Source organism: Crassostrea angulata, chromosome 3 (genome assembly GCF_025612915.1).
Source record: "Crassostrea angulata isolate pt1a10 chromosome 3, ASM2561291v2, whole genome shotgun sequence".
Lineage (NCBI taxonomy): Eukaryota > Metazoa > Mollusca > Bivalvia > Ostreida > Ostreidae > Magallana > Magallana angulata.
Genome location: NC_069113.1, coordinates 44,319,450 through 44,327,852, shown reverse-complemented (window position 1 = coordinate 44,327,852; position 8,403 = coordinate 44,319,450). Strand labels below are relative to the sequence as shown.

Here is an 8,403-nt window from a genome sequence, read left to right as displayed (position 1 = left end):
ATACAAGTAAACAAACACTAAAATACTGCAAAATATAAATGTAAACAAAGTCTAAATTGTATCAATAGACGCCTGTCAAATAGACCAAGATGGCGACGATCCTGCTGTGCAGAAAACCAAAATATACAATCCTATGGTTCTGATTGGCTAGTCTGGTATGGTTTTCCATGGTTCTGATTGGTCGAGAAACCACGACTAGAGAGTGAAGTGAAGCGCTACTGAGGCTCTCTGTATTTTATAATAGAGACTAGAGGTGGATCCTAGATGTGAAGAATTCTATCATGTACGTACCTCAAGTGAAAGAAATGTCACCTTTACATTGCATCAACTTCATACAGAAGTTTGATATTACTCACTGTAAATGACAGGTTATACAAAGCCAGTGATTAGTTATGTTTTTGCAACCGTGATTAACGTTCATACCAATATTCTAAAGGAAATTTAACCTTTTTTTGGACGGACACATCTCCGTGGCTTGTAATTGATGTAAGTGATGTGTTGAACAAGGTGTTTCATTTGACCGTTGTAGATGATTAAAGTTGTGTTTTTCAAAACAATCTCGTAGTACAGCAAGAGATCAAAAAGAGGTTTTACCATAAGGAAAGGTAGTGCAAAGGGTGAAGAAAAAGGTCTGGAGAATCCGGGTATCGATCCCGGTACCTCTCACATGCAAAGCGAGCGCTCTACCATCTGAGCTAATCCCCCTTGATTTCAAAAGGAGTTTGCAATGGGCAGTAAAGAGAGGGGAAAAATGATGAAAGGTATTTTACCCAATATTCAAGAAGAAAACGCTAAATTTCTGAGATTCGGTACATTTGTAAAACGTACCATATATATTTTAAAAAGTGACAATGTTTCAGCTCTGCAGTAGCCAAATTGTAAAGGTGGTCACATCGTTTCATAATTTGATAGTTGTGTTCGATTCTGATTGTAGAAAATTTAATTTTGACCGTTAATTTGGGGACGCGGTTACTTTCAAAAGCTACTATTACTAATACTGCTGCACTACATCTATTACTACAGTAAAACACGGTTATAGCGAACACACTTATAATGACTTGCCGCTTACAGCAAAGTGGTTTTCAATCTCCATGATTATATACTATGTTGTAAACTTGACGGATACAACAAATTTCGCTTATAACGAAGTAGAATCACCCTCCCCTGGCACTTCATCTTTAGCTTGTTAACTGTACTAAGGTACAAGTAAATATCAATTGTTTGCCAAAAAATGAAATTTGCAATTCATTTCACCGGTACTTATGTCGTGACGATAGATGTCAGCTATTCAGGAAAGGACTGAACTAAAAGAGTCGATTAATCAGTGGACTTTTCAAGCATTATGAATGAATTACTGTGATGTTTTATGTATACCATTTATTGTTATAGAAGAAATTGTTCAAATATGAATTATCAATGCTGCATTTTGTCCTCCTTGTATATTTTTTGTTTGAATGTATGTCGTTATTTCTGAACGTCTGTTTTGATAAGTAAACGAATGAGTTTTGTTGAACTATTTGACAAGTGGTTTGTTGTACTTTACCTTGGTGGTTTTATAGCCTAAATAAAAAGTGATCGCCCACGTTGGGACTCGAACCCAAGACCCTCAGATTAAAAGTCTGATGCTCTACCGACTGAGCTACGCGGGCTAAATGAATACATCAGAATAGACGTACGGGTGGACGTATATTTTTTGTTGATGTATTGGTATTGCATAAAAGTTGATTGAATGTCAGTGTTCTTCCACACATTACCAAAGGTTGAATGACTCAAGGAAAAGAGAATCTATATCCAGATTTCTGATTGTGTGTGGACTTGCGAGTTTAAGGGTTGATAGATTTACAATTTCTTTTTCGGTGTCAGTTAGGGTTATTTGAACAATATGCCCCACTTTATTTCACAGCATATATACTTGGCAGATGGTGTTTAAAACACAGTCAAACGACAGATCCTAACAGATGAGGGCAAAGGATGTCTTTGATGAAAGAATTAAAAAAAAAAGAGGATCAACCTCCGGCGGGACTCGAACCCGCAATCCCCGGCTTAGGAGGCCGATGCCTTATCCATTGGGCCACGGAGGCGGTTGGCGTTGATGTGTTTATGGTGACATTTAAGGGTGTGAACGAAAAGAACTTTGAAATTTGACCTTTAGTGTGCTGCAGTTGAAGGTTTTAGGTACCACAGATTGATTTGACATGTTCTTACTTGGGTAGGATAAGAGAATGATTTGCTCTATTACATGTAGTAGCGTTACGTGAATGTCATATGACATGTAACAGGACCCCAACCCATATAGACTTGCGTCGCAGAACTGTGGTTGACATAAAACGAAGAGATAACGGAATCAGGTACGCGATATGGTCGTACCTTTACAACGTGATTAATTGTTATCAAATTGTGAAGTATCAGTTGGAAGGATTTTGGGGTCATTGTAAAAAAGTTTGCCCCGGGTGAGGATCGAACTCACGACCTTCAGATCGCTCTTTCATGTGATTATGAGACTGACGCGCTACCTACTGCGCTACCGAGGCTCTCTGTATTCTATAATAGAGACTAGAGGTGGATCCTAGATGTGAAGAATTCTATCATGTACGTACCTCAAGTGAAAGAAATGTCACCTTTACATTGCATCAACTTCATACAGAAGTTTGATATTACTCACTGTAAATGACAGGTTATACAAAGCCAGTGATTAGTTATGTTTTTGCAACCGTGATTAACGTTCATACCAATATTCTAAAGGAAATTTAACCTTTTTTTGGACGGACACATCTCCGTGGCTTGTAATTGATGTAAGTGATGTGTTGAACAAGGTGTTTCATTTGACCGTTGTAGATGATTAAAGTTGTGTTTTTCAAAACAATCTCGTAGTACAGCAAGAGATCAAAAAGAGGTTTTACCATAAGGAAAGGTAGTGCAAAGGGTGAAGAAAAAGGTCTGGAGAATCCGGGTATCGATCCCGGTACCTCTCACATGCAAAGCGAGCGCTCTACCATCTGAGCTAATCCCCCTTGATTTCAAAAGGAGTTTGCAATGGGCAGTAAAGAGAGGGGAAAAATGATGAAAGGTATTTTACCCAATATTCAAGAAGAAAACGCTAAATTTCTGAGATTCGGTACATTTGTAAAACGTACCATATATATTTTAAAAAGTGACAATGTTTCAGCTCTGCAGTAGCCAAATTGTAAAGGTGGTCACATCGTTTCATAATTTGATAGTTGTGTTCGATTCTGATTGTAGAAAATTTAATTTTGACCGTTAATTTGGGGACGCGGTTACTTTCAAAAGCTACTATTACTAATACTGCTGCACTACATCTATTACTACAGTAAAACACGGTTATAGCGAACACACTTATAATGACTTGCCGCTTACAGCAAAGTGGTTTTCAATCTCCATGATTATATACTATGTTGTAAACTTGACGGATACAACAAATTTCGCTTATAACGAAGTAGAATCACCCTCCCCTGGCACTTCATCTTTAGCTTGTTAACTGTACTAAGGTACAAGTAAATATCAATTGTTTGCCAAAAAATGAAATTTGCAATTCATTTCACCGGTACTTATGTCGTGACGATAGATGTCAGCTATTCAGGAAAGGACTGAACTAAAAGAGTCGATTAATCAGTGGACTTTTCAAGCATTATGAATGAATTACTGTGATGTTTTATGTATACCATTTATTGTTATAGAAGAAATTGTTCAAATATGAATTATCAATGCTGCATTTTGTCCTCCTTGTATATTTTTTGTTTGAATGTATGTCGTTATTTCTGAACGTCTGTTTTGATAAGTAAACGAATGAGTTTTGTTGAACTATTTGACAAGTGGTTTGTTGTACTTTACCTTGGTGGTTTTATAGCCTAAATAAAAAGTGATCGCCCACGTTGGGACTCGAACCCAAGACCCTCAGATTAAAAGTCTGATGCTCTACCGACTGAGCTACGCGGGCTAAATGAATACATCAGAATAGACGTACGGGTGGACGTATATTTTTTGTTGATGTATTGGTATTGCATAAAAGTTGATTGAATGTCAGTGTTCTTCCACACATTACCAAAGGTTGAATGACTCAAGGAAAAGAGAATCTATATCCAGATTTCTGATTGTGTGTGGACTTGCGAGTTTAAGGGTTGATAGATTTACAATTTCTTTTTCGGTGTCAGTTAGGGTTATTTGAACAATATGCCCCACTTTATTTCACAGCATATATACTTGGCAGATGGTGTTTAAAACACAGTCAAACGACAGATCCTAACAGATGAGGGCAAAGGATGTCTTTGATGAAAGAATTAAAAAAAAAAGAGGATCAACCTCCGGCGGGACTCGAACCCGCAATCCCCGGCTTAGGAGGCCGATGCCTTATCCATTGGGCCACGGAGGCGGTTGGCGTTGATGTGTTTATGGTGACATTTAAGGGTGTGAACGAAAAGAACTTTGAAATTTGACCTTTAGTGTGCTGCAGTTGAAGGTTTTAGGTACCACAGATTGATTTGACATGTTCTTACTTGGGTAGGATAAGAGAATGATTTGCTCTATTACATGTAGTAGCGTTACGTGAATGTCATATGACATGTAACAGGACCCCAACCCATATAGACTTGCGTCGCAGAACTGTGGTTGACATAAAACGAAGAGATAACGGAATCAGGTACGCGATATGGTCGTACCTTTACAACGTGATTAATTGTTATCAAATTGTGAAGTATCAGTTGGAAGGATTTTGGGGTCATTGTAAAAAAGTTTGCCCCGGGTGAGGATCGAACTCACGACCTTCAGATCGCTCTTTCATGTGATTATGAGACTGACGCGCTACCTACTGCGCTACCGAGGCTCTCTGTATTTTATAATAGAGACTAGAGGTGGATCCTAGATGTGAAGAATTCTATCATGTACGTACCTCAAGTGAAAGAAATGTCACCTTTACATTGCATCAACTTCATACAGAAGTTTGATATTACTCACTGTAAATGACAGGTTATACAAAGCCAGTGATTAGTTATGTTTTTGCAACCGTGATTAACGTTCATACCAATATTCTAAAGGAAATTTAACCTTTTTTTGGACGGACACATCTCCGTGGCTTGTAATTGATGTAAGTGATGTGTTGAACAAGGTGTTTCATTTGACCGTTGTAGATGATTAAAGTTGTGTTTTTCAAAACAATCTCGTAGTACAGCAAGAGATCAAAAAGAGGTTTTACCATAAGGAAAGGTAGTGCAAAGGGTGAAGAAAAAGGTCTGGAGAATCCGGGTATCGATCCCGGTACCTCTCACATGCAAAGCGAGCGCTCTACCATCTGAGCTAATCCCCCTTGATTTCAAAAGGAGTTTGCAATGGGCAGTAAAGAGAGGGGAAAAATGATGAAAGGTATTTTACCCAATATTCAAGAAGAAAACGCTAAATTTCTGAGATTCGGTACATTTGTAAAACGTACCATATATATTTTAAAAAGTGACAATGTTTCAGCTCTGCAGTAGCCAAATTGTAAAGGTGGTCACATCGTTTCATAATTTGATAGTTGTGTTCGATTCTGATTGTAGAAAATTTAATTTTGACCGTTAATTTGGGGACGCGGTTACTTTCAAAAGCTACTATTACTAATACTGCTGCACTACATCTATTACTACAGTAAAACACGGTTATAGCGAACACACTTATAATGACTTGCCGCTTACAGCAAAGTGGTTTTCAATCTCCATGATTATATACTATGTTGTAAACTTGACGGATACAACAAATTTCGCTTATAACGAAGTAGAATCACCCTCCCCTGGCACTTCATCTTTAGCTTGTTAACTGTACTAAGGTACAAGTAAATATCAATTGTTTGCCAAAAAATGAAATTTGCAATTCATTTCACCGGTACTTATGTCGTGACGATAGATGTCAGCTATTCAGGAAAGGACTGAACTAAAAGAGTCGATTAATCAGTGGACTTTTCAAGCATTATGAATGAATTACTGTGATGTTTTATGTATACCATTTATTGTTATAGAAGAAATTGTTCAAATATGAATTATCAATGCTGCATTTTGTCCTCCTTGTATATTTTTTGTTTGAATGTATGTCGTTATTTCTGAACGTCTGTTTTGATAAGTAAACGAATGAGTTTTGTTGAACTATTTGACAAGTGGTTTGTTGTACTTTACCTTGGTGGTTTTATAGCCTAAATAAAAAGTGATCGCCCACGTTGGGACTCGAACCCAAGACCCTCAGATTAAAAGTCTGATGCTCTACCGACTGAGCTACGCGGGCTAAATGAATACATCAGAATAGACGTACGGGTGGACGTATATTTTTTGTTGATGTATTGGTATTGCATAAAAGTTGATTGAATGTCAGTGTTCTTCCACACATTACCAAAGGTTGAATGACTCAAGGAAAAGAGAATCTATATCCAGATTTCTGATTGTGTGTGGACTTGCGAGTTTAAGGGTTGATAGATTTACAATTTCTTTTTCGGTGTCAGTTAGGGTTATTTGAACAATATGCCCCACTTTATTTCACAGCATATATACTTGGCAGATGGTGTTTAAAACACAGTCAAACGACAGATCCTAACAGATGAGGGCAAAGGATGTCTTTGATGAAAGAATTAAAAAAAAAAGAGGATCAACCTCCGGCGGGACTCGAACCCGCAATCCCCGGCTTAGGAGGCCGATGCCTTATCCATTGGGCCACGGAGGCGGTTGGCGTTGATGTGTTTATGGTGACATTTAAGGGTGTGAACGAAAAGAACTTTGAAATTTGACCTTTAGTGTGCTGCAGTTGAAGGTTTTAGGTACCACAGATTGATTTGACATGTTCTTACTTGGGTAGGATAAGAGAATGATTTGCTCTATTACATGTAGTAGCGTTACGTGAATGTCATATGACATGTAACAGGACCCCAACCCATATAGACTTGCGTCGCAGAACTGTGGTTGACATAAAACGAAGAGATAACGGAATCAGGTACGCGATATGGTCGTACCTTTACAACGTGATTAATTGTTATCAAATTGTGAAGTATCAGTTGGAAGGATTTTGGGGTCATTGTAAAAAAGTTTGCCCCGGGTGAGGATCGAACTCACGACCTTCAGATCGCTCTTTCATGTGATTATGAGACTGACGCGCTACCTACTGCGCTACCGAGGCTCTCTGTATTTTATAATAGAGACTAGAGGTGGATCCTAGATGTGAAGAATTCTATCATGTACGTACCTCAAGTGAAAGAAATGTCACCTTTACATTGCATCAACTTCATACAGAAGTTTGATATTACTCACTGTAAATGACAGGTTATACAAAGCCAGTGATTAGTTATGTTTTTGCAACCGTGATTAACGTTCATACCAATATTCTAAAGGAAATTTAACCTTTTTTTGGACGGACACATCTCCGTGGCTTGTAATTGATGTAAGTGATGTGTTGAACAAGGTGTTTCATTTGACCGTTGTAGATGATTAAAGTTGTGTTTTTCAAAACAATCTCGTAGTACAGCAAGAGATCAAAAAGAGGTTTTACCATAAGGAAAGGTAGTGCAAAGGGTGAAGAAAAAGGTCTGGAGAATCCGGGTATCGATCCCGGTACCTCTCACATGCAAAGCGAGCGCTCTACCATCTGAGCTAATCCCCCTTGATTTCAAAAGGAGTTTGCAATGGGCAGTAAAGAGAGGGGAAAAATGATGAAAGGTATTTTACCCAATATTCAAGAAGAAAACGCTAAATTTCTGAGATTCGGTACATTTGTAAAACGTACCATATATATTTTAAAAAGTGACAATGTTTCAGCTCTGCAGTAGCCAAATTGTAAAGGTGGTCACATCGTTTCATAATTTGATAGTTGTGTTCGATTCTGATTGTAGAAAATTTAATTTTGACCGTTAATTTGGGGACGCGGTTACTTTCAAAAGCTACTATTACTAATACTGCTGCACTACATCTATTACTACAGTAAAACACGGTTATAGCGAACACACTTATAATGACTTGCCGCTTACAGCAAAGTGGTTTTCAATCTCCATGATTATATACTATGTTGTAAACTTGACGGATACAACAAATTTCGCTTATAACGAAGTAGAATCACCCTCCCCTGGCACTTCATCTTTAGCTTGTTAACTGTACTAAGGTACAAGTAAATATCAATTGTTTGCCAAAAAATGAAATTTGCAATTCATTTCACCGGTACTTATGTCGTGACGATAGATGTCAGCTATTCAGGATAGGACTGAACTAAACGAGTCGATTAATCAGTGGACTTTTCAAGCATTATGAATGAATTTCTGTGATGTTTTATGTATATCATATATTGTCATAGAAGAAATTGTTCAAATATGAATTATCAATGCTGCATTTTGTCCTCCTTGTATATTTTGTTTGAATGTCTGTCGTTATTTCTGAACGTCTGTTTTGA

General features: G+C 37.7%; 13 non-coding genes across 13 annotated transcripts; all 13 read right to left on the bottom strand.

Annotated features, from left to right (window-relative positions):
- Positions 1-632: 632 nt before the first annotated feature.
- Positions 633-705, bottom strand: Trnaa-ugc (transfer RNA alanine (anticodon UGC)). Its single transcript has one exon. It is a non-coding gene; the product is annotated as a tRNA-Ala (tRNA).
- Positions 706-1,576: 871 nt separating this feature from the next.
- On the bottom strand, positions 1,577-1,649 carry Trnak-uuu (transfer RNA lysine (anticodon UUU)). Its single transcript has one exon. It is a non-coding gene; the product is annotated as a tRNA-Lys (tRNA).
- Positions 1,650-2,008: 359 nt separating this feature from the next.
- Positions 2,009-2,081, bottom strand: Trnar-ccu (transfer RNA arginine (anticodon CCU)). The gene has a single exon. It is a non-coding gene; the product is annotated as a tRNA-Arg (tRNA).
- Positions 2,082-2,442: 361 nt separating this feature from the next.
- Positions 2,443-2,531, bottom strand: Trnam-cau (transfer RNA methionine (anticodon CAU)). Its single transcript is given in 2 exon segments — positions 2,443-2,478; positions 2,495-2,531. It is a non-coding gene; the product is annotated as a tRNA-Met (tRNA).
- A 407-nt stretch (positions 2,532-2,938) lies between these two features.
- On the bottom strand, positions 2,939-3,011 carry Trnaa-ugc (transfer RNA alanine (anticodon UGC)). The gene has a single exon. It is a non-coding gene; the product is annotated as a tRNA-Ala (tRNA).
- An 871-nt stretch (positions 3,012-3,882) lies between these two features.
- Trnak-uuu (transfer RNA lysine (anticodon UUU)) lies at positions 3,883-3,955 on the bottom strand. The gene has a single exon. It is a non-coding gene; the product is annotated as a tRNA-Lys (tRNA).
- Positions 3,956-4,314: 359 nt separating this feature from the next.
- Trnar-ccu (transfer RNA arginine (anticodon CCU)) lies at positions 4,315-4,387 on the bottom strand. The gene has a single exon. It is a non-coding gene; the product is annotated as a tRNA-Arg (tRNA).
- Positions 4,388-4,748: 361 nt separating this feature from the next.
- Trnam-cau (transfer RNA methionine (anticodon CAU)) lies at positions 4,749-4,837 on the bottom strand. The gene is given in 2 exon segments: positions 4,749-4,784; positions 4,801-4,837. It is a non-coding gene; the product is annotated as a tRNA-Met (tRNA).
- A 407-nt stretch (positions 4,838-5,244) lies between these two features.
- On the bottom strand, positions 5,245-5,317 carry Trnaa-ugc (transfer RNA alanine (anticodon UGC)). The gene has a single exon. It is a non-coding gene; the product is annotated as a tRNA-Ala (tRNA).
- Positions 5,318-6,188: 871 nt separating this feature from the next.
- Trnak-uuu (transfer RNA lysine (anticodon UUU)) lies at positions 6,189-6,261 on the bottom strand. The gene has a single exon. It is a non-coding gene; the product is annotated as a tRNA-Lys (tRNA).
- Positions 6,262-6,620: 359 nt separating this feature from the next.
- On the bottom strand, positions 6,621-6,693 carry Trnar-ccu (transfer RNA arginine (anticodon CCU)). The gene has a single exon. It is a non-coding gene; the product is annotated as a tRNA-Arg (tRNA).
- A 361-nt stretch (positions 6,694-7,054) lies between these two features.
- On the bottom strand, positions 7,055-7,143 carry Trnam-cau (transfer RNA methionine (anticodon CAU)). Its single transcript is given in 2 exon segments — positions 7,055-7,090; positions 7,107-7,143. It is a non-coding gene; the product is annotated as a tRNA-Met (tRNA).
- Positions 7,144-7,550: 407 nt separating this feature from the next.
- On the bottom strand, positions 7,551-7,623 carry Trnaa-ugc (transfer RNA alanine (anticodon UGC)). The gene has a single exon. It is a non-coding gene; the product is annotated as a tRNA-Ala (tRNA).
- Positions 7,624-8,403: the final 780 nt, after the last annotated feature.